Source organism: Rhinolophus sinicus, chromosome 13 (assembly GCF_057876585.1).
Source record: "Rhinolophus sinicus isolate RSI-liver-muscle chromosome 13, RSI-T2T, whole genome shotgun sequence".
Classification (NCBI taxonomy): domain Eukaryota; kingdom Metazoa; phylum Chordata; class Mammalia; order Chiroptera; family Rhinolophidae; genus Rhinolophus; species Rhinolophus sinicus.
Window position 1 is genome coordinate 25,032,656 of NC_142513.1, and position 13,826 is coordinate 25,046,481.

Consider the following 13,826-nt stretch of genomic DNA (forward strand, 5'->3'; position numbering starts at 1 on the left):
ACCTTAGCTGGGATGTCAGCCAGAACACCTACAACCGGCAGTACCTCCCAACACGGCTGCCAGGTCCCAAGGGCAGCATCCCAAGGGAGCCACACAGAGCTGTACTGCCTTCCCTAACCTAGCTTTGGGAGTCACACAGGGTCACACCTGTCATATTCTGTTTGGCAAGGCAGTCACATAGGCCTACCCCACCCAATTTCAAGGGGAAATCGACTCCACCTCTTGATAGGGGTGTAGCAAGGCTCTGGAACAATGTGTAGAACTGGAAATGTGGCCAATTTTTGGAATCACAGTCTGGCACAGCCTATCGTGTTTCAGAATCAGCAGACACCTCTGGGAAAAGGCAAGGAGATGCCCAATACTGGGCTCGCCATCATTCTGGGTGTTTTTCCTCCCCGGTCGTGGCCCCACTGCCCTAGTAGCTCTTCTGTGCCTTTTAAAAATGTTTTCCTCCAGCTTTTCTAGTTCTCAGTGAAAAAGTGTTGGTACCATACAACCCAGTCCCTCTCTGGAAGGGGGACCCTGGGCAGTGCTTTTAGAATGCACGAGTATACTATAAAAAGCCTGCATCCCCAAAGTCATACACAGCATATGTACTCATGTGATACACAGACATTAAACACTGTACACATGAAGGTTTAGAAATGTGACAAATAATGATTATGTTTATATAAAGATCATTGATTACAACTTCATAAAAAGTATGTATGCATGTGGATGGAGAAGCACTGGAATTGTTCATGGGTAGAGTTATTTGAAATTTAAAGGCAGCTTTGTGTACTTTTTGTAAAGTTAAACACTGATTTTCCCCCCAGCATTTTATCATGAAAAATTTCAAACATACAGCTAAGGTGAAAGAGTTTTATAGTGAGCACCTCTATACCCAGCACCTGGATTCTATCATTAACATTTAAATATATTTACTTTATCATGCTTCTGTCTATTTTATTAATCTCTCTTATTTTTAATGCATTTCAAAGTAAGTTGCAGTCATTAGTACAATTACCTCTAAATAGTTCAGAATGCATTTCATTAACTAGAGTTCATCATTTGCAATTTTTTCTTTTCAGACAAAATCTATATGTAATGCTCAGATCTTAAGTGTACATTTGCTGAGTTTTTGACAAACGCATACACCTGTAAATTGTGATATTTTAAAAACAACTGGGATTATTTTTTTTAATCCCCAACAGATCAATTGAAATTAGTGTAAAATGCCTTCTGCCCTGAGGGTCTGCACAGCAGGCCTGGGCCTATAGTGATAGGTGGGGCCAAGTCCTGGCCAACGGTTGGGGCTAGGATTGAGCCTGGGGCCAGGATTTTGGAGCTGGGGTGGAGAATTTAGAAACATTTCTTCTAGTTTTGGATATTAATGGCAGCCCTGGAGTGAGTCAAGGACAAGTCACCTTCTCAGGGTAAAGGGGCTGCAGTCTCTTTTAGGTACAAAGCACTGGCAAATGACCTTTGGGAGTAGAACAGTGACTTGGAAAGGCACTCGGCTCTCATTCACTTCAACTTTCTATCTTATTGCCTTACTTTTATTTCATTACAGCATTTAGGAAGTTTTCTTGTTCACTTGTTTGTTTATTGTCTATTGCCCCAATCTAGAATATAAATTCCTGAGAGCAAAGACCTTTTCTGTCTTATTCCCTGCTGTGTCCAGCACATGGTCTGCACTCAATAAGTATTTGCTGAGTAAATGACTCATTATTCCATTTACTACATGGGGAAAGGAGAACCTGAGAGGGCAAGTGACTTATCTACACAAATAGGGTTCTTTACCCCCATCCTCTAGCTCTCCTTCTAGTCCAGTCATTTTCTCATGAACCCTATGACTTGGGGCACCTGTGGGGTGGCTAACGCGTGGCTGCCTGTAGGTGTATACTCCTGTGCGCTAGGACTAAACCAGGGCTGGGAGCGGGGCTTCGGCCTTCCATTGGGTGGGCCTGGGTAGAGGAAGCCTGCCTCCTCCCCTCCCTCTCTCAGTTCTCTCCTCTTCAAAGACAGCCTTTTGTCCTCTGATGACAGGGAAGCTATAGACACCCCAGACATCAGGTAGGACAAGGAGGCAGGCAGGTCTCCACAGGTGAGCTGAGCAGCTGATGATGGGATTCTGTCCTCTCCCACTGGAAACGGACTATGTGGTTGCCAAGCTGAATTCTCCTTCCCCAGGTCTCCAGGATAAGACACCCAAGGCCCTGCCTCTCCTTAGTCTGAGTTTCTGTCACCCCCGCACACACACCACAAATGCTCTGACCACAGAGCAGCTGTCTCATAGAGAGAAGGAATTGCATTTTCTGAGACAAGGTTACTTGCCAAGACGTACATGCCTGCACTTCTCAGTACAGCTCTGGGAGGTTCCAAGAAGAGTAGCAGAGGGAGATTCAGGTCGCCTAGCCAATGGTGAGGTTTGAACACCTAGGCTCTCTAACACCCACACCCCATGGCAGGATTTTCCCAAGTGTGGTCAGATCGTTTGGAGATCCTTCAGGTGATCTCAAGGAGGAACACTTTTTATAGCTATTTTAATGTATGTTAGAAAATATAAGCATGTCAAACCCCTTTGTAAGGCGGATTGCACAGTTCTGGTGGGTGACGGGTGTAAGTAAAAATAGAAAATAACCAAAAGAAACATATCAAGACATAATAGGTAGATCAGGTGGAGGTAAGGTAAACTGCTGGTGGGATTTGGTCCTAGGATGCTGCTGCTATCCCAGCTACCCAGGTACCTCCCATACTCACAGTCATTGTTTCTCAGGGTTTCTACACACTTTGAATTCAGGCTTTTCACTTTTCTATTGGTGTGCTGATAGGCCGAGTTTGGACTTCCTGGGAAGTGAGAATGGTGGGCATGTGGAAGAACCTGCCCTCATTGGCTGCTCCTGGGATCTAACAGGAGACTGGGTTTGTGGTCTGGGAGTCTTTGAGCTGGAGTGTTTATCTGGCAGAGGCACCTTGGGTTTGGCCGTTTCACAACACCTGTGGGCCAGCCCTGCTGAAGCGTAAGAAACCCATCTCCCACTCAAGGAGAGACTTCTCCGCTGGGGAGAGGATGGCTTGAAGGAGGCCCACTGCACCCTGAATTTGCAGGCTATTGACAAGTGGTCAGCATACACTCACTTGTTCCATAAATACAGGGGATAGAGTTTTAAGCTGGCGCCTCAACTGCAGGCGGTGGTGGGGACTGGAGGTGGTAGTGGCATGAATCTCGTGTAAATAACAGCTTATGTGTGCTCCTTCTCTTGCACTGAAATGTCCCCACCGCACTCGTCCTGCCATGAAGAATTGCCGCTGGCTACAGATCCTTCCCCTGGGGTGCGCTGAACGTGGAACTGTGCCTGGCAGGAGGTGGGAGAAGGGGGCGCAGGGGGCTGCGGGCATGGAGGAGAGGCTCTCCACCACCCACTCCGGGAAGCGCAGACTCCGGGACTCAGAGGAAGGGTTCCCCGCAAGCTCCGTTTGCACACTGCTGTGGGTCCTGGTGTGTCCGAGGGACACCGCGTGGGGTCACAACTAGAAAAGGGTCTCACCCGTCACTCACCAGAACTGTGCAATCCGCCTTCAGCTGCGGACGCCCAGGTTCTGCAGCCTGGGAACCGGCTGCCGCCAGACATACTGACAGATGGCTTTGGGGTGCCACACGTGGGGCGGGGAGCGTTAGGGAGGAGGTTTATGCTCCCCCACCCCGTCCCAGCCCCGGTGGTGGTGGGACGCATCCCTGGGTCCTCTCTGAGCTTTGACCCTCCCCTTCCCCGCCAGGCCTATAGAAAACGACACCCCCACCGAAGACACCCATGTGTCGTGTTTCTTTCTACCCAGCTCGGTTACGAGCCAGGCCCCGGTAGGCGCATCTGGAAAGCGGGGGAGATTTCCCTGGGGCTCGGGTGTGGATGAAGTGGGCTAACTTGATGCAAGACGAAACCCAGGGTGCCAGGCCGGTTCTAAGGGCTTTGCAGGTTCCTCTCTCTTCCCAGTGAGAGCCCTCGTCCTTTAAATACCTTGCAGCAATTAGCAAGAAGACAAAAATCCGAATGGAACACGTTTGATGAGAGGAATGGAAAGACGGCTTTTGGATTCCAGGCTGCCATGGTCGCTGGACATTGATGTAACTTGTATTTGGCCTCAGTTTCCGCATCTGTAAGTTGGGAAGAAGGCTCAAGTCCAGGGGGCTGGGACTGTAGAGAGGCGGAAGCCGTACGTGCGCGGGCGGCCGGTGCTCCGGGGGTCCCGCTTCCCCGAGGACCCAGCTACTGCGGGGCGGGCATCTCCCAGGCCGCGCGCGAGGCTCTGAGCGTTGAGACGCTGCTCTGAGCCTCTAGCCAGCTAGCGAACGCTTGGAGGCGTGCAAGGGCGGAGCCCGAGAGGGCCGGGAGACGCCCTTCCGGCATAGGCCAATCAGCGCCCGTCTCTGAACGGCCAATGAAGAGGCGCCTTACAGCACAGGCCGGCTCGGGAGCGAGGCTGCGGCGAGTGCGGCGCTGACAGAGACGCGCGCGCGAGAGCTAGCTCGGACCCCGGGCCGCTGCCGCCATCACCGCCGCCTGCCCAGTCGCCCCTCAGCCGCTTCTCCTCGCCATGGAGGCGAGGCCGCCGCCGCCGCCGCGGGGCTCCCAGCCGCGGGCCGGGCGGCGGCCCTGAGGGCGTGTGGCGGGCCGAGACGCCGCCGCGGAACCGAGGCGGAGCCGCCGTCCTCGTCCCCAGCGGTCCCGCCCAGCGCCGGACTCGGTGAGTGTTCACGGCCGCCGCCGCCCCGAGGGGCTTTGAAAGGGGGGGCGGCTCCTAGGCGCGGGCGAGAGGGGTCCCTGGCGGGAGCCCCAATCCCTCCTTTCCGGGTAGAATCCTTCGGGCGTCTCTAGCCGGCTCCCACATCCTTGCACTGTTCGGAAAGGGGGTCCCCGGAAACGTGCCGGACAGGGCGCCGACCCCTGTCGACTGCCCAGGAACTTTGCGTGCGTCCTCCTGAGGCCAGGCCAGGGCGCTGCCGTAGTTCATTCTGAAAGGAGAAACTTGGAACAGTGAGAACAGAATTTGCTCAGGTCCATTAAATGGAAAGAAAGAGGAAAGAAAACTCCTGGCCTGAGAAAATTTGCTGTTGAAGTGGTCAAGTTTTCTTTCCCTTAAAGCCCCCCTTGCCCTTTACCCAGGCCCCTCTTTTTTCCGCCCACTCCCAACTGTTGAGGCTGCTGAAGAAGGGAAATAGGAGCTCAGAGCTGCCCCAAATTCAAAATGAGCCAGTTGGGAAGGCAGATCCCCTCCCTTTTTACTTTTGGTAAATAAAGAATATCGGGTTTTGAAAAATTAGTTCCCAGTTGTACGTCCTGACGATAAAAACATTAATAGCAGAGGTGAGCCCAGTGTTGAGGGTTTTTTTTTGTTTTTTTTTAAAAGGTGAGTGATGATGTTTGTAAGACAGGAAAAGAATGTTCAAAACCTCCCTAGGCTGGGTGAATGCCTTCAGGAGCCTTTGCCCAGGGAAGGGATTCCTGTTCTAGAACGAGTCCCATCTCCGCGAGTCCCATCTCCGGGGAGATCTCTTCCCGTGCCACCTGCTTGCTGTGAAGGCAGCCCTAGAACCAGAAGATGGTGGGCGGGGAGAGGATTGACGATGGAAGATGGGCGAACATCTTCCTGCCTGACCACTCCTTTAAAAACACAGATCTGATGCTGTCACTTGTTTACTTAAAAACTCCCTCCCTCCTTTTCCCATGGGATGAATGAATCTCTAAATGGCTTATCAAGTCATACAAGGTTTTGACAGTCTTGCCTCAATTTACTCTCTTACTTTTAGCTGAATCCTTCAATTCTCCTTCACCTTATCCACCTCCCTAGCCATTCCCAGCTGCTTGTCTGCCTCTTCATGTGTTTGGATGCCTTTGCTTGTGTGATCCTCTTTCCTCCCCACCTTTACCTGCCCAGCTCCACCTTTTCCTTTAAAGCCTTTCTCACTACAGAAGCTTCCTGAGGTCGGGAGCTGTGTTTTTGTGCCTTTTTATCTCCCATACATACTAAGAGGATTCTTTCTCCCAATTGTCTTGTAGGTCATATCCCATCTCTTCCCCCTTATGTCTTGACTCTGTTTACTTCCAGGTTCCCACTTTCCGGGAGAATCTTTCCTGAAGGCTTTTTTGGAGTGCATGCCTAGGACTTTTAGTAACTCGGATTCCCCATTTCCATTCCATCCAGCCCCAATAAGTAGTCAGCAGACAGGAACTGGCAGGTCTTTTATCCCGCTGGTCTCCAATCTGCTTGACTGTCTCTAAAAGACCAAAAGTTCCACGGTGACTTTTCACCTCTGCCTACTTGAAGTGAGTGACCTGGCTGATATGTGTATTCTCAGGCATCGTGGGATCCAGGTGGCTGTGCACTGGGTACCTTTTAGCTACTTATTTACCATATGGGTGAAATTCAGAACCAAAAAAAGCCAACTCTCTGAATAAAGTACGTCCATGTTCCTGCTGCTGCTAGGGGAAGCTCTTGTGATACAAAATAAAAGTGAAGAAGTTAAATCTTTACCTTGGAGGAGCTTACAGTCTAATGCAGGACAGGTGGATACAATTACTTGTACATACATCACAGTTAGTATGAAAGTGTAATAATAGCTAATTTATTTGCCTTGTGACAGGATGTGTAATAAATGTTTTACATGAATTATTTAATCCTTTCAACAGTTATGTACGGGCTTCTTCCTGCTGTACAAGGGTGGAAACTGAGGCCATACAATAGGCAGATGAGGGAATAGTCAGGATTTGAATCTTGGCAGTCTAGTTAAAGAGCGTCTGCCAGATGTATAGAGAACATTTCTTCCCTAGGTGGTCCGAGAAAGCTTTCCTGGGAGAGGGACTTTGGGTCATGAAGGGTGCATAGGAGTTTGTGTGTGAGAGATAGTATACAGGAAAGAGGGAGGGAGCAGCACAAGTAGGATTGGAGGTGGAAGGAACCCACTGTCCTAGGGGAGCAGGGAGAAGTTAAACATAGTAGGACTGGGTAGACGGAAGAAGGGTGGAAAATGAGATTAGGGTGAGCTTGATGGGCTGTATGTGCTGTGTTAGAGTTTGGGTAGTAGAAAGCCACTGGGGGATTTTAAAGGAGGTCAGGGACTGGGGTTAACTGGGCTTTGGAAAGGTCATTCAGAGCAGTGTGGTGCCAGATGCTGTTGCCCCTTTAATTTGGGAGGCAATGGCCAGACCTACAGAGGCAAAATCATAGCCTCTTAGACCCAGAGGGAGGCCTAGAGAGAATGCTGCTCAGTTTCAAGAAAAGATAATAAATATATAAGAAAAAATTCCAGCAGTACAAGAGGACATATAGAGAAAAACAAGTCTCCCTCCTACCCTGACCTCCCCAGATATGGCTGAAATTTCCAGTTTCTGTGCCTTACATAGACACTGTTCCTTTATACACACGTGTCTACCTTTCCATACTTCCCCCATGCTACACACCAGTCACACCTTGCTCCTTTTTATTTAACATATTTAGGAAATCATTCCATATTAGGACAAACACTCGTAGAGCCATTCGTTCTTTTTATTGATATTCTTTTACTTATTTCATTGTATGGCTGCACGATAATTTGTAACTAATCTTCAGGTTAAACAACATGTAAGTTTCCAAGTTTTTCTTTTACAGTGTTACAATGAATGTCCTTGTACATACTTTATGTGCTCATATGTAAAATTATGGAAACTGTATTTCTAGAAGTGGAATTACTGGGTCAAAGGATATGATGTGTGCATTTTAAATTTTTAGACATATAGCTAAATTACCACCCCTTTGAAGAGGTTGTACTAAGCTATGCTCTGGCCCAAAAATGTGAATGGGACTCAACGGATCTTCATCAGAGGATGCATCAGGCTCGTCTAGGATGCTTTTTCAGACATCATATGCCTACTTTTCCCTCGCTTAGCCTCTTCCTCCCATGTGATTTTAACTTCTTTCAATTTACAGAGGGAAACGTTGAAGCTCAGAAAGATAAAGTGACTTGTGCAAGACAGTGTGGGTGGTGGTGGTTTTTAAGCAGGTCTAATAGTGTTTGTATTTGTCCAACACTTTTCATTGGAAGAGCTCAGAGTCTGTTTGTAAACATTGTTGCATTATTTTTCTCCACCTTCACCTTCAAGATGCAGGGGAAGTTTGATTTATAAGCAGGAAGCTGGCCAAATATAGAATCTTTTTAATTCTAATTCAATAACTAATAAATATTCCCAAATGCCAAAGCTGAAGAAATGTTTTATTAGTGAGTCTGAATACAACAAAAATAGCAATAATATAACACTAACTTAATAAAACTGACCAGTAAACCCACAAATAACCTAACATTAAAATTTGCTTTAATATAGTTTCTATAGAAAAGAGAATGCGTTGAATGTTACATTATTTACTCTAAATTCTTACCCATTTGTGTCAGTGTATGGACATAGATTTTTTTTTTAGTAGCTGTAATCAGTACATGCAGAATGATTTTTGTATTCTTGAATAGCTTCAACTGTTTACTCATTTATGTCTCTTTATTATTTTAAATCACAGAATAGTATCCTATGCATTGATAGCCATAGTTTGTGCACTCTTTATTTTTTTATTTTTAGTCTCCTTTTACTTAAATGGTACTTCTTCTGATCACCCTGTTCAAATACTTCTTTTGGATTATTTTTTTGGACTCATCCTTAAAGTGGGTTCACTGAGTCAGGATATGGCTTCAGTACTGAATTGCTATCTGGGAAGGTTGAACTAATTTACAACACCAGCAATTTATGTGGCCCTGTTTCCTGAAAATCCAGCCAATGCTATTACAAACAAAAGCTAATATTTGATCTTATTAATTTAAAAGAAATATAGTCGTACTTTGAATTAGATTTAATTTACATTCTTTACAAAGAGAGACCAGTAGCTCTTTAGACTTTGAAATTAAGTACAGTGCTGTGATAAGTATCATATCCAAGAGTTACGTAGCTAACACCAAATTGTCGTTGAAAAAAGACATTATTGGTGGGGCAGAAATATTGTGGAAATTTAGGATAAGATCATGTTGGTAATGAAACATAAGACTAGATGCTGTTCAGTTGAAAATACCAGACATTGTGCCAGGAGTTGGGGATACCCCAGAGTGTCACGGATGTGATGTCTCTCCATGTGACCCTGATGGGGCTAATGCAGTAGACAGACATTAATCACCTTATGGTAATTACAGATATGATCCGAGGGGAAGAATAGGATGTCTTGGGAGTACCCAAGAAGTTCAGCATTAAGCGACATTTTCAGTTGAACAGCTCTCACTGGTACAAAGGCCCTGAGCTGGGAAGGGATTTGGTACTTTAGGGCGTTGCTTCTCTAACTTGAATATTCACATGAACCTCCTGGGGATCTTGTTAAAATGCCAAGTCCTGATTCAGTAGGCTTAGGAAGGGACTTGGGATTCTTCATGACTAACCAGCTCCCAGGTGAGGCAGATGCTACTGGTGGGTGTATCACCCCTGGAGTAGCAAAGCCTAATTGAGAGCTTGATGAGCACGAGAAACTAACCAAGGTGTGTAGGATGGGGTATTCTCTGCCCTGGCTGCACTTTAGATTCACCTTGGGACCTTACAAAAATCAGCAATGCAAGTGCTCCACCCCCAGGTATTTTGATTTAGTTGGTCTAGGGTGGAGCCTGAGAATGTATGTATTTTAACTCCCCTGGTGATTCTAACATGCAGCCCGGATTGAGAACCACTGGACTAGAGAGGGGCAGGGGCCAGAGTGAGGGCCCTATATACACTGTGTAGGGATTTTGGACTTTATCCTGAAGGCAGAGAAAAGCCATTGAAGGATTTTAAGGAGAGTGAAATGCTCTAATTTGCAGTTTTAAAAGTTCATTGTGGCTGCAATCTAGAGCAGTGGTTTTCAAAATGATGTTGATAAGATCATTCTTTGGGATGCTGGAAGAAATTTTAGAGTTGCTTTTTATTATTTTTTATCTAAAAATGATAAAACGTTACATTTAAGAATTGCTATTGGCATCTTCTTGGGTCTGTAGGTCAAACAGTGTTAACATGTTAACTTTGGGTATCCTGAAGCAAGGGAGGGAGTTCTGCAATGAGCAAGCAGAACCATATTCATACATTTGCTTTCACCGTATTGCAACATATTGATAACAGTTTATATTATCCAGTTTTCATTAAACCTTCACAGAATGGACAAGTGGCTTAAAATGATTTCTGCAAAGAAACTAGTGATTGAAGAAAATACTAGTAATGCAAACACAAGCAAACAAACAAAATGGCAAAGCTGACCCATATCCATTTCCTATTATGAACTCTTCGTGAGCTATTAAATTGCATTAAATAAGTCAGCTCTTATTACATTGGAAATATCAATACGCCTATTTTAAAAATGGATTTATGGGGCGAGGGGCGTGGTAGAAGAGGGAAAAGGGGATCAAATACATGGTGATGTATCACAGAAATGTACACTTGAAACCTATATAATTTTACTAACCAATGTCACCCCAATAAATTTAATTAAAAAAGTAATAAAACATGGGTTTACCTCCTCCGTCCTTAATAAGAATGTTACTTTAAGAATATGTAGAACCTTGAGATATTATGTAATAAAATAGGAGGCTATCACTAGCACCAAGACATTTGAAAACCAAGCATCAGGAGCATAAAGAACCTCTACATTTTTTTTCCCTAATGATGTTTAAAGTCATAGGGTATTCAATCAGATGCTGTACAAAATTTTACTAACCTAATGATTAAAATACATATTTTAAGGTTCCTTGTTCTTATAAAAGACAAAAAGTCACGTACCATTGGCAGGTTCTTTCTATCTTGTCGTCCCCCCCCGCAAAAAAAAGGCCCCACTTTAAAAAGAAAGACTGATATAATATATGAAAAATATGTCAAGAAACCAAAATGCATTCCTTTGTCAGCAAATACTCTTGTAAGATGCATAGAAAATGTTGCTGAAGATTTGAACAAACAGTATTAGAACAAATTTTGTAGTGTGGGAGGTTTGCTATATAGTTGTAAAAGTATAGAAGTTTCTAACATGTCTTAGTATTTGCTATATTCTCTTTTAATAATTAAATCCAAGAAAAATAAGTTATTTTTTGAGCTACTAGAGGAAAGTTGTACTGGAGAAGACATTATTAATAGTAAATTACTGCCTTCATAACATTGCTATATGGAATAATTGTCAAATGTAAACTGATAGAACAGCTGCTTTGACTGAATAAAAAGATGAAATTCGTTCATGGCCTCTCCATGGACTATTGAGGCAGGTTATCATTTGTTGGTTATCTTGTGGTAGAGTTCTTGATGTTATGCATTTTTGTTTTACAAAAAAAGCTGATTTTTCCTGTGATAAGTGGCTATCTAGCAAATACTTGAAAAAATAATATCCTTATTCTGTCTCTTCAAGTATATGTGTTGTTTTAACGGTGAATGAGAAAGTAACTGCTTTTTTCTTAGAAAGAAATGTGCTATGGGACAATATTTTCCTCACAATTAAAAAATAATAAGCTTTACTGAAGTATAATTTGCATACCATAAAAGTCATCCTTTTAAAGTGTACCATTCAGTGGTTTGGGTACATTCATGGAGTAATGCAACCATCACCATTACCTAATTTCAGAACATTTTCATCACCCCAGGAATAAACTTTGTACCCCCATTAGCTTCACTCCCCACTCCACCCTTCTCCCAACCCCTGGCAACCACCAATCTTCCTGTCTCTGGATTCGCCTATTCTGGACATTTCATATAAATGGAATCGTACAATATGTGGCCTTTGTGACTGAATTCTTTTACTTAGCACAATGTTTTGGGTTTTTCCACATTGTAGCATGTATCAGTACCTCATTTCTTTTTAGAGCTGAATAATATATTCCATTGTATGGACATACCACATTTTGTTTATCCATTCATCAGTGAACATTTGGGTTGTTTCCACTTTTTGGCTATTATGAATCTTGTTACAGCTATCTTAGTAGGTGTGAAACCATATCTCATTGTGGTTTTGATTTGCATTTCCCTGGTGACTCATAATTTCATTGTGATTTTGTTGCACCTATAAAAACTTTCATAACTTGACACATGAAAAAGTTGGAAACCTTAAATTTGTTACCTGCTGAAAATGTCCAAATATATGTATTTTTAATGATAGATGATCTAATGAAACAAAGGACCTAGGCATTGATCATCAGTGGCTATTAGAAACCATTAGGGAACTTTATAATAGAAGGATCAGACTGACGATCTTCTGATCAGTCAAAATGGGTACATCCAAACCTTATGTTCCTCCGATATGGTGCTATAGGAAAAATATAACATCACTCATTACATATTCTCCCCCTCAATCAAGTCAAATCTGATTCGGATTAAGCCTCTAGATCTAACAACCAGTTTACAGAATGTAATTAGAAAATTCAGAATGTAAGAAATTTTGTAGGACAAATGAACCCAGTTATTTCAAATAAATGGTAAAAAAAAAAAAAAGTGGAGGAACGATTACAGATTAGAAATGTAATGTAATTTGAGACATTAAATGTAACGTATAGACCTTGTGTAGGTTCTGTTTCATGCAAACCAACTGAAAAGATTTATGAGAGCACTGGGAGTGATTTGAATACCATCTGTGTATTAGATAATTTTTAAACAATTATTTTAATTTTTAAATGTATAATAGCATTATATTAAAAGGAAAGAAAGACTCCTTTCTCTTTGAGATAACTATTGAATTATTTATGGATGAAATGATATGTCAGGAATTTGCTTTAAAATAATTCATTGTATTTGGCGGGTTACAGATGGTTTACCATATACTGATAATTATTGAAGCTGAATAATAAGTATATATGGGTTTATTACAGAGTTTGAGCTACTTTTGTGAATGTTTCAAAATTCCCATAGCAAAAAAATTTAAAAAACCCAAGTGGATAGTTTTAGTGGGTTTCAAATCCATTTGTTAGAAATAAAAGAACATAACATCCTCGGATTAGTTTTCAAGAGTAATTGTATGAGGGAAGAAGAACATTTGCTAGCCCAATTTAAAGGAAAATGTTTGTATAATTCGATGGGTTTGGAAAACTATCACAATTTAGTAAGCACAGCCATAGCACTTCTTTCGTTAGGAGCAATGTTTCTTTTTTGGTTATAATAGCCATTAAAACCAAGTATTGACTTGAAACTTACTTTCAGATTGCTCTATCAAAAAAAGTATTAAAATGAGGTTTTTTTCAAACACAATGAAAAATATTTGATCGTCGATCACACTAAAACATTTTTAAAACAAGTTTAATATTAATATTTTGGTGATAGCAGTAATGGTTTTTATGCTTACCCTTCCAAACCCATATAAAAACATTATTGCAATCATGTTTTATTAAATTTGAAAATGAATGTTTTGTAGTATTTGTCATGTTTATAGGTGAACATAGGCTGGGGACGTGCACAATGATTGGTTGATTGATTGATTGGCTGGTGTATAGTCAAAAGGTTTGATTGTTGTTACTGTGGAGTATGAACTGGACAGAGCATAGAGACTAACTTGGTGATTATTAAAGCAGTTTGGCCAGGGATAATGGTGTCTGGACTGGTTTGGGATAGGGGGAGTGGTGACAAGTTTGGAGATATGTGGATAAGTATGATTTAAGCAGTAATAGTGTTAGCAGGGTTCCAGGTGTCTGGCTTCTGGGAAGAGATGAGTGTTAGTGAACTGAGCTTTTGTGTGTGGGAAGAAGTTGAAACCCAGCTGCTGTGAATTGTGCAAGTAGTTCTCAAATATTGATTGGCAGATAGCTTAACCAGCAATTAGTTTTCAAACATTGGTTGACAGGTGGCTTAATACAA

The 13,826-nt window shown here is 43.1% G+C and overlaps 1 protein-coding gene across 3 annotated transcripts in view; it reads left to right on the forward strand.

Moving 5' to 3' along the window:
- Positions 1 to 4,439: 4,439 nt before the first annotated feature.
- Positions 4,440 to 13,826, forward strand: part of PTPRA (protein tyrosine phosphatase receptor type A) — a 124,375-nt gene continuing 114,988 nt past the window's right edge. The window contains exon 1 of one of the 3 annotated variants that reach the window (XM_019733785.3): positions 4,440 to 4,725. The gene's annotated coding sequence lies outside the window, so the exon portion shown is untranslated. The remainder of the gene's footprint in view (positions 4,726 to 13,826) is intronic. The other 2 variants (XM_019733783.3, XM_074317758.2) reach the window with 2 other exon arrangements.